We start from the raw sequence: 18,605 nt of genomic DNA, 5'->3' as shown, positions 1-18,605 counted from the left end.
TTTATGCCAGAGAAAACTCCACTGCCAATGTCACAGTGCTGCTCTAATACACCAGTTTAACTGTATCCTCTCTGCAGACTCTGGCATTTACTGCAATGCTAGGAGATACTAGGACATGTTCACACAAATACAGAGCTGGGATTATTTCTAAACTGGGATGTTTTCATCCACTATTGCAATAACACACATGGATTGCAAATATTCAGACATTGCTTGTGCCTGCATTTGTCTATCGAAGCCTGCAACCTCCCTTTGAAAAAATGTAAAGCTCTGATTCTGCTTCAGCCTCGACTTCCCACTAATGAGACTTCATTTATTTCCAGAAAGGTGCTCCTGGCTTTATAAAGCATATTAAACACATGGTGACAAGGGCACTGTGGTCAACACGATTTTTTTTCTGAAGTAAGTGTGGCAAGAAATCGGTGCCAAGCACCTGAAATCTGCATTAATAAAAATAAACAGTACTTACTCGTTCTCCAGCAGAAATTCAGGTAATTTATTAAAGGAAGCCACTGACCTCTCACAGGGTTGTGGTGACCTGGCCAAGGTGAGCTGCAGCCTCTGGGCCGTGCTCCTGTCCTCCCATCACACAGCTGGAGCACAGGATCACTGACCACCAGGGAATAAATAGCAAGGTGGGAAGGCAGCACAAGCCCCTCTAATACTGTGTGTCCATGGATGCTGCTTTATTTCCCATGGAATGGAGATGAAACTTTCCTGCTGGTTCAAGGAGCCCATTCACAAAAGAAATTACAGAGGGCAATAAACCTGTCCCTTGCTCTTCAGCTAACTGCTTCTTCCTTGCTCCTCTGCTGTGGTGCACTTATTACCTAAAGCTTCTGCAAACATGAGAAAGGGAACATATAATTATAAACAGGTCTCTGAGCTAACATAGGCCCTCACAGCTTCCAGACCTGCATTTTCTCCCTATTTAAAACAGCCAACAATTACATGAAAAAAAGGGGTTTGAGTCTGAAATCTCTGCTCATGTGACCCTGAAGGAAAGCTTTTACATTTCTCCTCAGTCTGGTCCCCCTCTGGCTCCTTGCCCAATGACATCCAGCTCCACATGTTGTGTGAGTGCAATTGCAGTGGTAATATCAGCTGTAGCCTGCACAGTGGCTGAGGCTGACAAACTGAGTACATTCAAGGCACCAAAAAGAGAGGACTGCTAAACTTCTCCTGACATAGGCCATCTTTATTTTTATGTCAGCCTTGACCCCTGGATCAAGTGTTTTATTCTGGGTATTGCAGTGGCTGCTCTGCACTGGTCTGTGAGAGCACGTGTGGATCTCAAGGGCTGAAGAACACAAATTCACCAGGGCCAGCACTGGTTTTGTGCAATGACAACTTAACCGACTCCACAGAGGGGTGGAAGGGGCAGCGAGGGTGTTTGGCACCAGAAAATGGTTTTGAAAGGTTATTTCCAGATCCTCACTTCTCTCAAGACAGGCACCCAAAAGAGCAGGGTATTAAGCAAATACCTGAGAGTCGCTGAGGCTATGTAATAAATGACTCATCCTCAAGTCTGATAGACAGACAGGAATCATGATAATAACAATAAAGTCCATGGCTTTCTGATTTGCAGCATTACCAGAACTCTCCTATGCAGTGATATCTGTCTTGCTGCGCGGAGACTAAAACCACGAGGTGACACAAAAGAAAAAGAATCCTTAAATAGCAGAGAAGTTTAAATTTGAAATAAACAGACCATATAGTCCTGTTACTCAGCTCAATAATTAATGAAATAGCTTGGGTAAAATTTAAAACAAAGCAGAAGCATCAGCTGATGTCTGCTTCAGAATCTAAACCCAGTGTTCCTACTAAAAAGTCATGTATCTTTTAAAAGAAACCCTTTGTCATAATCTGTTTTCAATTGAAGTCTACAGTAAATATATAAAGATTACTGAATCACGTTGTTTACAGATGAAACAGTTTAAAGGTGAAGTTATTTTTGGTTTAAATCTTCTGTGTTTTAAAATGAAAGGCATTTTTAGAGTAGCTGCTGAAAAACAAAAAAAAAAAAAAAAGAAAAAAAGAAAAAAAGAAAAAAGGAAGAAGATGAAACGTGGCACAGTGAGGGTTAAGCAAGGTCCTAGGATCCAAGTAAATATTTATATGAGTGCTCAAAGAGGGGGGAAAAATCTCAATATAACCAAAATATAAATCGTGGTGCTTTATGTTAGCTGTCAAATTATTCTAGCCCCTGCATTCCAGTACTTGCTCTACTGGTAATGTCACATACAATATGTGGGCTTATGGCCTGGTGCAGGTTTGGCAGGTAATTAAAGTCAGTTGCATGGAGGTTTACACAGACTCCCACCGATCCACTGAAAGACAAACAACCTGTTAACTGGGAGAGCTGCAAGTGTGCAGGGCTGGATGGGACCAGGGATTCTCACAAGCAGGGGGGAAAAGCCTGGCTCTAGGGTGCTGTTTTGCTTCTTGTCTTCAGTCTGAATTAACTCTTTGGAGCCTGTGCAGCTCATTGTGCTTTGCAGAGGCAGTGAAATCTGGGTAGCAGTGGAATCAGCAGCCAGGAATATGGCAGAAAGAAAAAAATAATAATAAAAGCAAACCCTGAGGGCAGCCAGCCCTCGGGTCAGGTTTGCCTGCATTCCTGACCTGGGGGAGACTATTCTTGCTAGAAGTCATCTGCTGAAAAAAGTGATTTAGCCTTTCTGCTTTGTCCAGCCTCTCTGAATTGGAGACTCCAGTCACAACAGTGAATTATTCCCAGCAGCTTCATGGTGCAGCCTGTTCCCCAAGCTGAGAAGGTCCTGGGGGAGACTGCAAATGATGCTCAGAGCGTGCATCCCACGGCCTTTGATGAAACTCCTTCAAAAAAGACAACCAGATCAAACTCTGGGGGCTTTTTGTTCACACTCATCTTCTCGTTGGGGTCCCTCGTGGGAGAGAGAGGCTTTCAAACCTTCAAACCTTCCGTTTGCCCTTCCTGTCAGAGGTGTTGCTGTCTCCGTGGGGTGGACGGATCTTTGCACCGGGCGGCGCCCGCCCGTCTCCCGCTCCGTGTGGGAGCCGGGCTCAGCGCTGCGGGCTCTGCTCTGGGAGCTGCGCGAAGCCGCACCCGTGTGGGTGCCGCACCCGTGTGGGTGCCACACCTCCGTGGGTGCCACCCCGGTGTCAGGGAGCCGTGCCAGCCCCGTGCGACAGCCCGTGAGTCAGCGGCGGCACCGGCGCGGCAGCGGCGTGCCGGGCTCCTGCCCTCCGGCTGCTCCCCACGCCTGGCATCCCCGCCCGGATGGGGGCAGAGAGTGAACCCTGCCTCCACCGCCTCCTCGGAGGCTTGCGGAACAGAAGCCGAGCTGTACCGGGGACTGCCTTCTGCAGGGAGAACCCCGGCAGCGGCAGCGATTCACAGGGGCCGGGGAACAGCCACCATCTGTTTAGCTGCCAGAGGACCCATTCATATTCATTTAACAAGTCTCTTATGCTAATCTCTGTCTACATCCTTTCTTATCTTCTAGTCATACACAAAATCAGAGAGCAAGGCCCTTCCTGAATTAGCCCAGATTTCTGTTACTCAGCTTGGGAAGTGCTGGGTTGAATCCTGACAGTAAGGGGAAAAACCCTCCAAAACCCCAAAGCATGCAGAAGTCAGCTTTTGGAATTGCTTAGGACCATTTGTCTGCCTTAATCAAATGGTGATTTGTCTGTCTGATAGGAGTTTAGATAAAGTTTTCAGCAATTTGCAGTAATTAAATGTGAAAGGGGAAGAAGCAGAGAGTTTCCAGGCAACATGCTGCAGAAGGGGAGTTTTGGAGGAAGGCAGAGAACCCCTTGTTAAACATCTGCCATTTGCATGGAAGGTAGCGGTGATTTCCCTGCTCTTATGGCTTATCCTCCCTCCTCTTCACTCCCTGCAAAGATTCTCCTACTGTCGTTAAATTCAACTGTAGGAGAAAGTGAACCCCTGGAGAGCAGGAAAATATTTTCCAAAACAAGATATTGTCCATGATTACAACAAGTGACAGACGTAAAGAGAAAAAAAGTCCCAGGGAATGGCACTGTCACCTCCTCCACAGGGACTTTGCCCCCATGTCAGAATTATGCAAGGTACAGTGCAATGCTCGGTATATTCAAGACAGTTGTCAGGAGTAAAATATAAACATTTCCAGCAAATGCACTTAATAGAAGTTGGTTTGCCAAGTGCTGCAGCCTCCTTTCTTGGTTATGGCAAGGAGAAGACCTTTTTCATTAAGTGGGAGGGAAAAACCCTCCTCCAGTAAAAACCAAAACAAAACAGCTTTGAATGTAAAGCTTTTTCTGGTGTCTTGCTTTGTTACCCATGAGCTCCAGCAGCAGTGGACCCAAAATCTACTCAAGTCTTCCTATCATGTATTCCCTTTCACAAATACCATCTGTGGGAGAACAGCCCCACTCAGAGATGGTTCAGGGCTGACCAGAGAATGGATGTGGTGAGTGAACCTGCTGCTGTGGTCCAAAGGAGGCGCAGAAGCAATGCAGTGAAGGCCCTGTTGTGCACAAAACACAGCCAGATTCCTGGAAGAACAGAGTCTGTGGGAATTTGGACATTGGACTTTGCTGGGGCTAGAGTCTGACCCCAGCCTCCAGGGGGGGTTAGGTGCTTCTGCCAGGGGATAGCTGAACTCAGGGAAGAGATAAATCAGCGGCAATTAAGCTGTAACCAGTATCTGCCTTTGCTTGAATCACTTGCTCCACCCTGAACACGCAGTACAGCCGGGCTGGAATCTCCTCCAGCCAAGAACTTGGGACTCCAGGGAAGGGGTGTGTTCATCTTGTGAACTAACAACTTCATTCCAAAAGCAACCACAGTTGTCTTGAGCTACTGTTGCCAGTTCAATATGCCTTTAGCAAGAAACAGACCTTTTCTGTGAATGAAAGGGGCCTGGAGATGATGGTTCTGTTTTAATTAACTAATCTACCCTATAGATTTATGCTTTTTTTCTTGAAATCTCAGTTGGCTTCTTTAATTGCTGTTCTCAGTGACACAGTTTAATTCTCCCTCCCTGGCCTGCCTTTTCCCAGGGCACTCTCACTGAGAACACCCCCGAGAGCCCTCTCTCGTAGCCTGAGTGTAGGAGGAGCTGCTTCACATTAGGGAACTTGCTGATGACTCCAAGATGATGTTGGAAAACCCTCCCTGAGTGTGTCCCACCGTGCTCCCACATGATAGAAGTGTTGGTGGGAGGTCTCTTATCCAGCCTCCCACTCAAAGCAGGACTGTAGCCAACACCAAATCAGGTCAGCCATGGCTTTGCCTCAGTAAATCCTGAAAAACCCCAGGGGTGGAGATCCCACCACCTCTCTGGGTGGGTGTTCCACCCACATTCTCCTAATTCTGTTTCTAGGAATTTATCTGTCTACAAAGGAACTCTATTCTACCAGCAGGACAGTAACTCTAGGTCATATTGCAATATTCCACATCCCCTGTCCTTCAAAGGTCTGATGGCCCAGAAACACCCAAGAACCTGAACACCTATTATGGAAACTAGGAAAATTAAACCTTCTATTTAGATTCATAATAGCCCCAGTAGGCTGTCCCTCCAGCTCACAGGCTGGAGACGCCAGCAGCATTAGCAGCAAAGTTCTGCAGGCCCCTGGAGTTCTGCCCTTGGAGTTGTGCCCCTGGGATGGGAGCTTAAGCTGCCTCTCTCAAGCTTAAGTCTACTTCACATTCATGAAAATTAGGCATTATTCTGCCTCTCCTGGTTTAAGGCTCAATTTTCTAAGGTGCTCTCAGAGGACATTCCCATCAGATCTACCAGATGTGGCAGCAGGATTTAAGCACTAAGTGCACAGGTAACATCCGACCCATCCGCCTGTAGATGCAGCTTTGCAGCCCCTTCCTGGCTCAGGTTCCTCTGTGCAAAGCAGAGCAGCTTTGCCAGAGCACAGCAGGGAAAGAACAGTGCCAGGCACCTCTGGGAATGGCTGTTGGCACCTCTGGAATGGCTGTTTGGGAATGGCTGTTGGCACTTCTGGAATGGTTGTGCCTCTGGAATGGCTGTTGCTCCCCCTGGAATGGCTGTTTGTGGCTGTTTGTACTCTGGGAATGGCTGTACTTTGGGAATGGCTGTTGGTCCCTCTGGAATGTTTGTTTGTGGCTGTTTGTACTCTGGGAATGGCTGTTGGCACCTCTGGAATGGCTCTTGGCCACTCTGGCTGCTGGGGCAGACCCAGTCCTTGCCTTCTTCCCCCCAGGTCCCAGAGCTCTGATTGAAAGGAGAGCTTTGGATGCCCAGCCCTGGGATAAAATTCTGCACGTGGCAAGGAGGCAGATGCCAATATAGGGCAGAATGGGGTGGGCAATCCCCATGAGGACATGATTTAAATAATTGCTTCGCCTCTTACTGGCTAGCATGGGTGGCATGGCTTTTTAGCTGGTGATGGAGCTCTGAGGAAAGTTGTGAGGATTACAGAGAAAATGTCAGTGTCCTGATATTTCAATCAGCAATTAGAAGCTTCAGTGGTGATTTGATTGTCATCCAGTCCACACAGAGAAAAAAAAAAATCTCATGGAGGAATAACCCAATATCTACAAATTACAGGAAGATGAAATACATGCCTCAAAACAGTGAACTTTTTGTCATGATAAAGCTAAAATAATGGGTGATTTTAGCAACTCATGAGGACTTACAAATGTCTAATCCTTTACTTGGAATCTGTAGGGAAAGGACTGGATTTTTTTCCAAAAGCTGTTTTAATCAAATTAGAAATTAATCCTGACATATCCTAAGGTCTGTTATACATGTGAAATCAGATTAAATAGTCACAGTGGCTTCTTCTGCTCTTACAATCAATGTAAAAAATGTAATTGTGGTGCTGGTGAAACAGTGAAGAAATATACTGCTGAACTAGAGGGGAGGCTAAAGGACAGATAAAAATATTATGAATTCTAGAACTTATATAATAGATTGCATTCACTTCAGCAAGAATTCTACCATTGTTATTTTTTTCCACATTTAATTTAAAGAGGCAATATCCTTTTAAGCTTTCATTCTTCAGCAGGGTAGATTAAATTTAAAATAGAAAAGTGCTGCAGAATAGATCTGGGGATGTTCAGGGCTGGAGGACAACTTAATGAAGCAGAAACTGAAATACCATACGTCTCCAATAGCTTTAATTTATACAAATATTATCTTTGTGTCTTTCATAACATGATGCAGAGGAGCTCAGAGTACAGTGTAATTCCTTTGCTTTTCAAGATAATTTTATCCATTTTAGTACCTGGGTTTGAAACCGACCCAATTCAAACCAAAAGAGCTATAAAGGTTTTTTGCTTTAATTGCTGAAACAGGGTTGCACATGCAAAATCAATTTAATGGCTGGAAAAGGCTGTGTGGGGTATGAATAGGGATAAGTGCCAGAGTGCCTAGAGTCCTGGGAATTCCCAGTGGTCAGTGCTGCTGGATGGGGACAGGGCAGGGGTTGGGGCAAAGCTGGCAGGGTCACTCTGCAATGGAAACTGCAGCTAACACTGGAACTCTGCAGGGCCAGCACATCCTGCTTCAAAGTGGCCTTTGTAGGACCACCGGGGGTGCCCCTTTGCAGTTTTTGGACATTTTTCACCCCAAATTCAGGAGCAGTAAATGGGGCAGTGGCCCCAGACCTCTTGATGCAATAAAGCCAAGAGCAGCAGCGGAGCAGGAGGGAGGTGGGGTTGAGCACCACTTGAGTCAGGATTTATTTGGAGGTCTGGCTGCAGTAACAGCAACAACCCCAGCACAGGGACAGTCACAGCTAGCCCCTCTGGGTGCCTCTTTTTGGCCAGGGCTGAAGGGGAGAGTCACCAAAGCAGGGGACTTGCTGTGCTGCAGTCCCTGGAGCTTTTCTTGTCCCAAACAGCCCTTCTGGCTGTGTGTAAAAGTGGCCAACACTTGTAGGTCCAAGGCAGTATTTTTTGGTGCACTTGACCTTCCAGGTGTTTTGGGACATTGTTGTACCACTTCATATACTCTGCTTCCAACTTTGTGCTTTTGGTTAAAGCAGCTTCATATGACTTAATTTTCATTTCTGTGGGATGAAATAATATCTTTTACTAATCTCTGAAAAGGACTTTGAAACTTAAAGAGCAGACATCTAATGTCTAGCACCTTATTTATTCACAGATGTTTGAATCTGCCCAAGACATGTAAAACTGGGCTTTATTTCACTCAATGTGTTTGGAGAAAGAGAGAGAAAGAAAAAACATGTTGCTGGAAGACATCTTCCTTCTGAATAAAAGTAGAGTTCATTAGTGACGAAGGTTCATCTTTTCTTTATTCTCCATGACATGCATTTTCATGGTTGGTTACAAGTCTGGCATTGCTTCTTCCTTCATATGCTGCCAACAGTTTTCTGTGATCTTAATTTTCCCCCCTCTATGAAAACCTCAGGAAAAAAATTCCATATATTAACCTGCAAGCATTTGATTGACACACAGATTAATGTTACACAATTAAGGAGTGTTATCAGGCGAGTGCTTCAAAAATCACAATATTTCACAGGCAGGCAGGTTTCCTGACACCACTGTAAGTAGAAATACTTTATAAAAATTATTTAGAATCACCATCCATCATCATGAGAAACCTTGTGTTGTGCTAAAATAATTGACAGCTTGATAGCTGCAAAATGTTCCCAATCCAATAAAATACATGGCATTTCCAATAACAACCCTGGTGCACGTGGATTTGAAGTGGTTACCAATTTATTATGAAAAATGACAGAGTTCTAATTTGTGAGCAACTTGAATGTATTTCAGCTGTGTGGTCAGTGTCCTTCAAACCATCTCTAATCCAGTCATTTCTTTTGTGAACAAACGAGCCATGAATATGCATAGGAGATGTAGCACAGCATGGGCTGCTCTGCCACCTTACAGCCAGAAGGTCATGGGCATAAATCTTCCTGGATCCTCAATATTCCCTCCACCTCAGATAGGTATGGAGCAGCTCCCCAGATTCTTACACCATTAAAGAGAGGAGTAATTGGGTAGAAACCCTCACGTATTCACTCCCCTGTGGCTCACAGGGATGAAAGAGAGGCTGAAATTAAAAGGATGCAGCTGGAAATGAACCCACCAGGTGCTGGCAGGCAGTTCCTTAATGTGCACCAGATAATGGCTCTGCCTCTTCCTGGGGCCACGGCCACTTCAGCTGTCCTTGTCCCCTGATCCATGTCAGCTGGGCTGGGAATGGATCATCTCCTCCATAGCCCATGCAGGAAACACTTTTAAGGACCAGCAAAAGCCCAAATTGCTGCATCATTCAGGCCCCAGGTGCAGCCAGGCAGTGAGCTGGAGGCCATGGACCACCCCAAGCTTCAGCCAGCTCTGCTCCCTGTTCTGTCTCCTATAAACTGCCACATTTCCTGCTCTTCCCATCCATCCTGAGAAGTTTGCAGGCAGAATGAGCAGAATGGGCTTCTCCTCTACTCCGAAAAATAACAAAAATTATAAGATGCTTCCTTTGCCCATGTGCCTCCTTGGAGTTATTTGTAGTGATTATGACCTTGTAAAACAGGGGTTTAAGCTACAAAGACGCTCTGACATTGATGGGGGCAAAGAAATAAGGCTTCTGATAATGCTAAAAAAAGCCCCAGCAAGAAAAAAAAAAAAAAAGAAAAAGTAATGGATATGACTGATTTGGACCTATTCTCTCAGCTTCAAGCACACCAAAAGCACTAGGTAAAAAATTTGGATTTTTAATCTAAAATTTTATAAAGGAGAAGTACCTTTTCACTGTTCCTTTTTGTTTGTTTGTTTGTTTGGAGTTTTGTTTTTTTATTTTGTGTTTTTTTTTGGTGTATTGTTGGTTTTTGTTTGTTTTTCTTTTAGTTTTGTTCTTTGCTTTCTTTTAAGACAAACATTTGTTTTAAGCAGCCATTGAGACATTTGCAGCGAGGTTCAAGTATGAGGGATTTTCTTTCCCCACCTTGTCCCCAGAATTAACAAGAGAGAGAAGGAACATAATATCCTAGAGTAACAATTAACCTTCAGCCACTTACCTGTCACACAGCATATGCAGATGCAGGAGGAAGAAAAGTCAGTCCAATGCACACTGGAGCACTGTCCTTTCAAACTCCTGCCAGAGGACACAGGTTTATAAAAGAGTCCATGGAAAAACTGGACCAAATTCTGCAAGAGGCTCCTGAGACACAGAGGTAAATGTGGTCATCCTCCTTCAAGGTCTCACTGCAATATGAGAACTTTCAACAGGAATTTTCCTAACACCTGGCTGATTGAAAAAATATCTGTAATTATATATATAACTCACTATGTAATGATGTATTTTATTTATTATATATATAGCTATATATATATATTTATAATTTGTATATTTAATAGTAATGAAAATATTTATCACTCACTTTGCAGCTACCTGAGTTTTTTTCTTTAAATAAGCTCAGCAAAATTCAACAACTTCTACTTGACCCCCAGAAAACACAGCTCAGGTTTTCCAGCAGTAACTAGGAATTGCTCTGGATAGCTCTTTGACATTAAATTTCTGGACAGTTCAGCAGAGAAATCAGGGTCTGAAACCTAAGGACCAGTGTGGATTCCCGTCTCCTTCTCCATTGGTATTGTTGCTCTGTTCTCCAGCAGTGGAAAAACTCCCACTGTCCAAATGGTAGCAATTCTTGTCAGAAGGACATTTTTGTTTTCAGAGACATGCTTTGTTTTCTCCAGTGTTACACGCAACTGTTCCAAGAAAAGAGACATTAGAGTAGGTTGTTGCATTATTTAGGTGGTATGCAAAATTGTATTATAATTTCCAGGCGGAAGATGTCCAACACCCATCAAGAGTTATTCAAAAAGACTAAATATATCCACTGGTCTTAAATCCAGACAGTGGGCTGGTCTCACCGCTGCATGAAATAAATCTGGGCAAGTCAGATTGGCTTTTTAAACCCCCTTTTCTTTACCCAACCTGGCTTAGACAACTTCACTCAAATATTTTCTTTCACACGTTGCTGGCAAAAGCATCAAAACCCTCCCTGGGTTTATATTACTGCTGACAAATCACAGTAATTCATGATCAGAGCTACTGTAGTTATTTCAGAGCAACTAGTGCAGCCACGGGGGCTGAGAGTGACTGACAGCACTGCAAAAATTACCTGCTAGAATTTCTTAGAGCTGCCAAGTAATTTGGGTTAACAGCTCTTTCCCTTGAAGAAGAACATTGCTAAGAGGGTTGGCCCCATGGTAGCTCAGCTCTAGATCAGCCCCAGCAATCAGAGGAGCACAATGACCAGGATTAAATTGGCCACAGATGTCTGTGATGTTGAAAAAGTTATTGTCAGTGGAAAAAAAAACCCCAAAAAAACCCAGACAATTTAACAGCTGTCCAAGCATCCCTGGTTAATGGAGGAGTTAATTCCTGGCAGTGATAACAAACAGGACAAAACCCCCACCTTTCCCCACAGCCACCTGCAATATTCCATGGATGGGGATGAACCATGGCAGGCCCCTGTGAAGGGAGAATCCTCACAGGCCTTGCTGCCACAGACATTTCACAGCTTACAAAATCTCTGTTCTTCACAATAGTGGTTTAAATTTCGTGACACACCAGTGCTGAGAAAATGTTAATAATCTGCTTGTAATGGAAAGTCAAACATCTAGCATCATTATTTCAAGTTATAAACACCAGTTCTGTCCAGGAGAAATTTCAGGGCCTCTCAAAATTTAACCAGGTTTCAGAATGACTGGAGGACAAGCAGTCACAGTCTGGATTCTTTGTTCAATTTTGCCTTCCTTTTTCAAGGGTTTAACATTGCTGTATTTTGATCCTTCACATTTTAAACCCCTGGTTTTCAACTGCCAGCTCCTGACTTTTCCAGCAAGTGTTTCCAATACCTTTACAAACTGGTGTATTGTCTGATAGCCTGCACCTTCAGAGCCTACCTCTTTTTGGGGGAACAGAGCCTAGACTTTTATTCCAGGGTTTGCTCCATGACACAAGGATCTATTGTGGGCACTTTCCTCTTTTTCTTTCTAGGATTCCTTACACTAAAATAGAAGTTACTTTAGAGAGAGGAAAAAAAAAAAAGGTACAAGACTGTTCTTTGTGTATTCAGCTTGCTAACTGTCATGGTTTTATGAGGAGTCTCCTGACACCTGGCATTTTTCTTAAAACCCTAGACCTTGGAGTTATATGGATATACCAGAGTTCCAGCGTTAATTAAGAGAAGTTTTCCAGCCAGCATGGATGAAAAAACCTGCAAATGGTGAACCCTGAGAGTAGAAGAGCCCTTAAACTGCTTGGAAAAAAAGCTCATGTCTTAGGAGGTAAAATCCTAATTTCTGGAGGGAAGGGAAGCATGGAGGCTAGAAAAGCCTTGCCCAACACTGAGTTATGATACCCCTGCCACTGCAAGACATCCTCTGAAACTCAGCCCTCTGTTTGTATTGTGTAAGGCTAATTGGAGCTAGAAGCCATCCAAACCTACAATAGGAAATGAGATTTGGGGAAAACCCACACCCAGCAGACAGGATTAAAAGCAGTTTCCTTGAATCCCAGCCCATCTCTTGCAGACAGATTGTCAAAGTTTCAGGTGTGCCAATTCCATGCTAAAATTTCAAATGATGAAGTGAAAACAAGCAGAAGCACAATACTGTCCCTTACTCAGGTGACAAGTTAAAAAAGGCATTAGAGAGATACTGTAAATGCAGGTGAACCCAATGGAAAGAAATGACAATGTCTAACTCAATTCAGAAAGCTGAATTATTTCTTTATTATAAGTATACTAAAATACATTAATATAATATATAAAAATAGAATACTAAAACTACTACTACTTTCTCTGACTCTAGCTCTAACTCCCCACAACTCATGACCCTCTCTTGGGAGTCCAGCCCCAGGTGGGTTGAATTGGCCACCAGGCTCAAACAATCCTCACCAGAATCCAATCAAGCAATCACTCTAGGTAAAAAATTCTCCAAGCATATTCCACATAGAAAAAACAAAAAGCAGAAATAGAAATTGTTTTCTCTTTCATTTCTCTCTGTGCACCTCTATAAAAAATCCTAAGAGGGAGAGAAATGTGCTTGCCACAGAGAGATACTAACAGCTCAGCCTGCCCTGAGTCTCTCCAGCTAAAGGACTAATAAAGCTTTCATGCTGCTCCAGGAGGCTGAGCAACTCTGCAAAGGCAGTTGCTGCCAGTCTCTTCTTCCACAGATAGGCTCTTCAGGATGAGGTTGTTTTTTGGTTAGTACAGAAAACTCTTTCCATAAATCTCCCATGGGGAAGCAGAGAGTGGATAATCCAGATCACAGAACAGGCCTGGCTCAGCTCAGTATTTTTTCCCGTGTCATAACAAACATTTGATAACAGTGCAAACCTGCATAAGCAAGTCAGCCCATGGCAAAAAGAGCAATCCACTGCAGCTGGGTGGTTTCTCTGGTGCAATCCTGTGTAACCTTCCCCTCTGGCAGTCCTTGCTCCAATCTAAGACACCTTATAAGTAAAACAAGTTTGTGAGGCCCAGACAAGAGACCACTTTGTAAAGTAACTTGTGTGTGCATGACTTGAAAGAGCAAGAAAGTGCACTTAGGACACGTTATTACAGGAGCTGGCAGCAGGTACAGGCTCCTTTCCTGTTTCAGCTGGTCTATTAGTAATGTGATTGCAGCACCTTAGATGTCAGCTGTGAATTAGGACACCCCCAGACCTAGAGGTGTTCCTGATCCTAAAAAGACCATGTGTGTGGGGAGTGTTCTGAGCCGTGCAGATAAAGCAGCTTGGCTCTCCAGGTGCTGGCACCCAGTCAGAGCTCACTGGGGAGCCCAGTGCCTGCTCCTGTAGAGGCAGGGAGGTATCTGTGAGCAGCCACACTGCTCAGCAGGGCTGGCAGGCACCTGCATGTGGCTGCAGCTGAACACAGTGGGAGTTTGGAGCACAGCCTCTAAAACCTTGCAAGGTCCAAGTCTGTTCTCTGCAAACTTCTCTGTTATGCACCAATCTTAGAAGAAAATTTTTTTTTTTTTTTTTTGTTCTGCTGTCAGTTTTGGATTTTACAAGTGAGTCCAGGGTAGGTACCAGACTTGAGGCATCTGCTGCAACATCTCAGCCCTTTGCAGCTCTCAAGCCCAGGCCAGGTCGTAGCCCTCACTCTGGAGCTGTGGCCATGGGCTGAGCCACGAGGAGCTGCTCTACCCCATAGCTCAGCAGCTCGGGCAGCTCCTCACCCTGCACGGGCATCTGCCACCACGGCAGTGACGTGGTGCCATTGCCTTCGGAGGAGTTTGACCTACTTTGGAGCAGGGATGCCAGAGTTTGCATTCTTCCTCTCACTTTTACCAGCCACGGTTTATGTAGGGCCTCCAACACCACTCATTAGACGGGTGGCAGCAGCTTGGCTGGAATATGCTTCCCTGAGATCAAAGCACCATGCAAAAACCCCATATTCAGTGTATTTAGTAGAGATCAAATAACATCTATAAAGCACATGATTTTTTTAAACTCTGTTGCTCCTACATTGAGCAGCTGCTTATCTCATATATTATGAAGACCTGCCTTACAACTACAGGGAACTGGGGAAGAAAGAAAAGGCATATTTCACAGTTTTTGCCTTTTCCTGACTTTCTCTCCCATCCTTCTTTTAGCCCCAGCAAGCAGAAAACTAAAGGAGCACGAAGACTCTCTGCACCTGCTATTACTTCTATCCCCTCATAGCAACCAGCCAGCTTGTGCTTATGGAAACTCCACACACGAAAGATAACAATCACCTGCTCAGGAAAAAAAAAAAAATCCAAAACAAGAGCATTCTATCTGCAAAATAAGAGTTTTCTGGCCAGAGCATCTTTACTAAAAAAACCCACTTAAATTTCCCAAGCATGCCACTGTGAGAAGACCCTCATAGGCTGTTCATATTGTTACAGCAGCCACAGTTTATTGCCCTTTACTCCAGCTCTGCTCCATGGACATTGGCTGTTCTCCCTCATCAGAATGATTAAGATAAGAGACTTTATTTCCTTCCACTTTTCTGGAATGTTTGCTGTAGTGTCTGCAGGCAGTAATTTGGGGTCCAGACAGGCTGGGAGGGCTCTCTGAAGGGCTTTGCAAGGCTGTGCTCAGCATATTAAGCACTCACTGGTGAAGGTTTATGGCAGGATTTTCCAGGTAGGAAAGGATAATATCATATGCTATGGGAAATTAAAGAAGGGGAAGGATAATTTGGTAAATATTTTATACAGGCACCCACTGGGGAGAAAGAATAGTTATACAGTTAAAATACTGGCTTTGTACACAGCTCTTGGCCTTTGGCTTTTCCAGAGGCTTCCTCTATAACCTCTGACAAAAATCACTTGGAGAAAATTATTTTTGAAGCTCTTTAGACAAAACAAAATAATGAAGACATTGCTTTGGAGACCTCTCTTGCATTAGTACCTAGTTTCCCATCTGTAACAATGAAAGCAATAATGTCACTTCTCCTCCATCCTTGTTGGTGTCTCCCAGATCCAAGGGGCCTGGCTGCTGAGGACAGGCTGCACTCTGCAAGGAGCTGTTCTTGTCAGGAGAGGCCACGCCAGCCTTGGAAAGAACCAGCCACTGGATGTCTGGGAAAGGACCAGCCTGGTGGCATTTGGCCTCTGCCATGCACAGGTCTGAGGTGGGGAAAGCACAACCTGCAGCTCTGGAAGGGCTCTACTCTGCCCAGGTCCCTGCAGCTCCTTGTGCAGGGAAAGGAGCAACTCAACAGGTTTGGGAGGAGTCTGTGCATTTGTTTTCTCTTGATTCTACCTGGTCTGAAATCACTCAACAGTATTCTTTGATGGCTGGGAGGGAATAGCTGAAGCTTTGTGAAAAATCCTTACTAAAATACTCCAGGTTGCTCATTTTAGCATATCAATTAATTGAGATATTTGGCATAAATTCTGTAGCAATTCTCCCCAAAGACTTCAGCAATTCGATGTCTTTCTTTTTTCCTAAAGCACTGTATACTTTAATTAATAGTTTTTATATTTTAGAATAGCCAAAGGCAAGCTTCTTTAACCAGAAAAATGTATATATTGACACACCTTTGAGGCAGTAAACTTTTCTGCATATTAATATTGAAAAGAAACTCATTAATTAGGCAGTCTCTCTCACACACACACACACACACAAATCTTCTGATAGAATAAGTGCATTGAAAGTTTTAGATCACTTGGGACAAGTTCTGCCTGGAGCAAAGCTGCAAAGTTAATGCTCTGTATTAACTGCAGCAATCAACCCCCAAAATGGCTGCATCCCTCAAGGCCAGTCATTCCATTTGATCAGGTTGCAAAGCAAATTAGCATTCTCTTTGCCCTGGCTATGATGTTTCTTATTCTTTTCATGAATGATTTATTGCTGCCCCCTGTCCAGGATATGCTTGTTCTCCCATCCACCTTTCCAAGGATGTTTGTCCCAGCAGAAGCGTCCCCTGGGGTTTTGGTGCTGCCTGGAACCTGCACTGGGTGCTCCTCCCTGAAAAGCACCATTTGCTGCATTTTGACAGGAATTTGCTTCCTGGCTTTTCCCCCCACTCATCTTCCTAAAAATTCTGACTCTTCAATTCTTCATCTTCAATTCTTTCTTCAAATTCTGGCCTCTTTATTTGGATAAAGCCCCTTTTTGCAGACAACTCAGAGAATTCAGGGAAAGCTGTGCCTTTGAAGAAGGTGACAGCCAAGGGCTGCAGAGGTGACTCAGCAGCTGATCATCTGGGATGGTATTTTGCAAAAAACGCTTGGGAGGGAAGCAAGAAGTCCCAGCTGGGGAGTTTGTCACATCCTCTGAGCTGTCAGGCAGGAACTGCAGGGCAGGGAGGCTCCAGGAATGCCCTGTGGGGCTGGCCCCCATCTGCTCAACGGGATGCAGCAGGACTCCCTCAACCCCTCTTGGTCTGGGAACTGCAGCCAGGGGTGTTTGCAGGGAGGAGCATCCAGCCCTGGAGGCACTGGAAATTACCTTCCATTCTGCACTTTAGCTAGAGCCAAAGAGCATCCAGCCAAGAGCTGGAGCAATCCTTGTCTCGGGGGTTCTTCAGCAGCTCCAGTTTTTAATTTGTTTGGAAGATAGCTGTAAAAATCCAGTGTTGGAGGGATGCTTTCATCCTCTTCTCTCCCAAACCTCTGCACTGGCTTGAAAATGTTCTAGAAAGACAAAGTCCTCCTCACTTCTCTTTTCTCACTTTCTACTTCATGAAAACCAGTTATCAGTAAAACCCTGCCTGATTTCCAGGAAAGCTCTCCTACAAGATATGGAGGAGACAGTTACTGGCTAAAATCAGAAAATCAGAGTCATCTTTCCCACACGTTCCTGAGCTGAATCAATCTGGTAATCTCAGCATAGTTTGTTTTGGTGTTTTTTTTTTTTTTTTTTTTTTTCTCCTGAAATTATTGATAAATACATGGAGAATCCATGTACATGAATCCATGTATATTCATGTATATGAATAATGAGCTCTATTAACCTAATGCACAGACCAGATGCATCATGAGTTTTAATAGAAGTGAACTTCAGGAGGGTTCTCAGTGGGAACATGAGCTTCATCAGCTATATTTTGACTTCCATGTAAACCTACACTGATTTTCATGAGTTATTGCTTATTTTCATCTGCACAATCAAGCCTAAAATCAAATCTGTACCTTCTGATGTCCAGAGAATGGTGACATGAGAACTGGTCTCATTAGCACTCATGGGAGATGCTGGTACAGCCTGAGAAGAGAACGTGCAGCTACTGACTTCTTAAAATTTAATGACACAGTTTATAGGGCTTTGATCCTCTAAGTTATCTTTACTTACAAGCAGACTCATGAAAGTCAATGGGACCTATTTAGAATATAGAAAGTTAAACAGAGTAGTCAGCCTGTGCAAAATCTATAGCAGCCAAACCAATATTGTCTTGTACAAATGCCATAAAGTTTTCTAACAATTAATGAACAGATTGTTTCTTTATCAACAAACATTGAAGGCAATTGGATTATCTATGGCCATTATGAGTGTCCCTCATGGGCAGGGGGGAGCTTTCAGCAATGGATTTGAATACATTTATTTTGTATTTTGAGCTGCTCTATACATCTCTCCTGGTAGCTTAGTTTCTCTTTAAGATTCTTGAGGATGGGTCAATAATCCTATAGAATTGCTATAGCTGTCAATGAAGTGCCTTTGGCCATTTTCATGGGATTTAGGCATAGCTTAACAACAATTTCTTTGAGTGAAAATGGTGCAGGAATGGAAAAAATATTCCTTGCCAGCTGGAGTTATGGCTCCTCTCCTCTCCTCTCCTCTCCTCTCCTCTCCTCTCCTCTCCTCTCCTCTCCTCTCCTCTCCTCTCCTCTCCTCTCCTCTCCTCTCCTCTCCTCTCCTCTCCTCTCCTCTCCTCTCCTCTCCTCTCCTCTCCTCTCCTCTCCTCTCCTCTCCTCTCCTCTCCTCTCCTCTCCTCTCCTCTCCTCTCCTCTCCTCTCCTCTCCTCTCCTCTCCTCTCCTCTCCTCTCCTCTCCTCTCCTCTCCTCTCCTCTCCTCTCCTCTCCTCTCCTCTCCTCTCCTCTCCTCTCCTCTCCTCTCCTCTCCTCTCCTCTCCTCTCCTCTCCTCTCCTCTCCTCTCCTCTCCTCTCCTCTCCTCTCCTCTCCTCTCCTCTCCTCTCCTCTCCTCTC

The 18,605-nt window shown here is 44.4% G+C and overlaps 1 long non-coding RNA gene across 2 annotated transcripts; it reads right to left on the bottom strand.

The window, feature by feature from the left end:
* Window positions 1–7,106: 7,106 nt before the first annotated feature.
* Window positions 7,107–13,808, bottom strand: LOC146765712 (uncharacterized). Of its 2 annotated transcripts, XR_014949637.1 has the most exons (3): window positions 10,351–13,808; window positions 9,988–10,064; window positions 7,107–8,376 (listed from the first exon to the last, which is right to left on the bottom strand). It is a non-coding gene; the product is annotated as an uncharacterized LOC146765712 (long non-coding RNA). The 2 variants fall into 2 exon arrangements; XR_014949636.1 differs by having other exon boundaries at window positions 9,988–13,808.
* Window positions 13,809–18,605: the final 4,797 nt, after the last annotated feature.

Source organism: Lonchura striata, chromosome 20, assembly GCF_050655825.1.
Source record: "Lonchura striata isolate lonStrDom1 chromosome 20, ASM5065582v1, whole genome shotgun sequence".
NCBI classification, from domain to species: Eukaryota; Metazoa; Chordata; class Aves; order Passeriformes; family Estrildidae; genus Lonchura; species Lonchura striata.
Note: the sequence above shows the minus strand (reverse complement) of the source record. Positions and strands in the feature narration are given on the sequence as shown.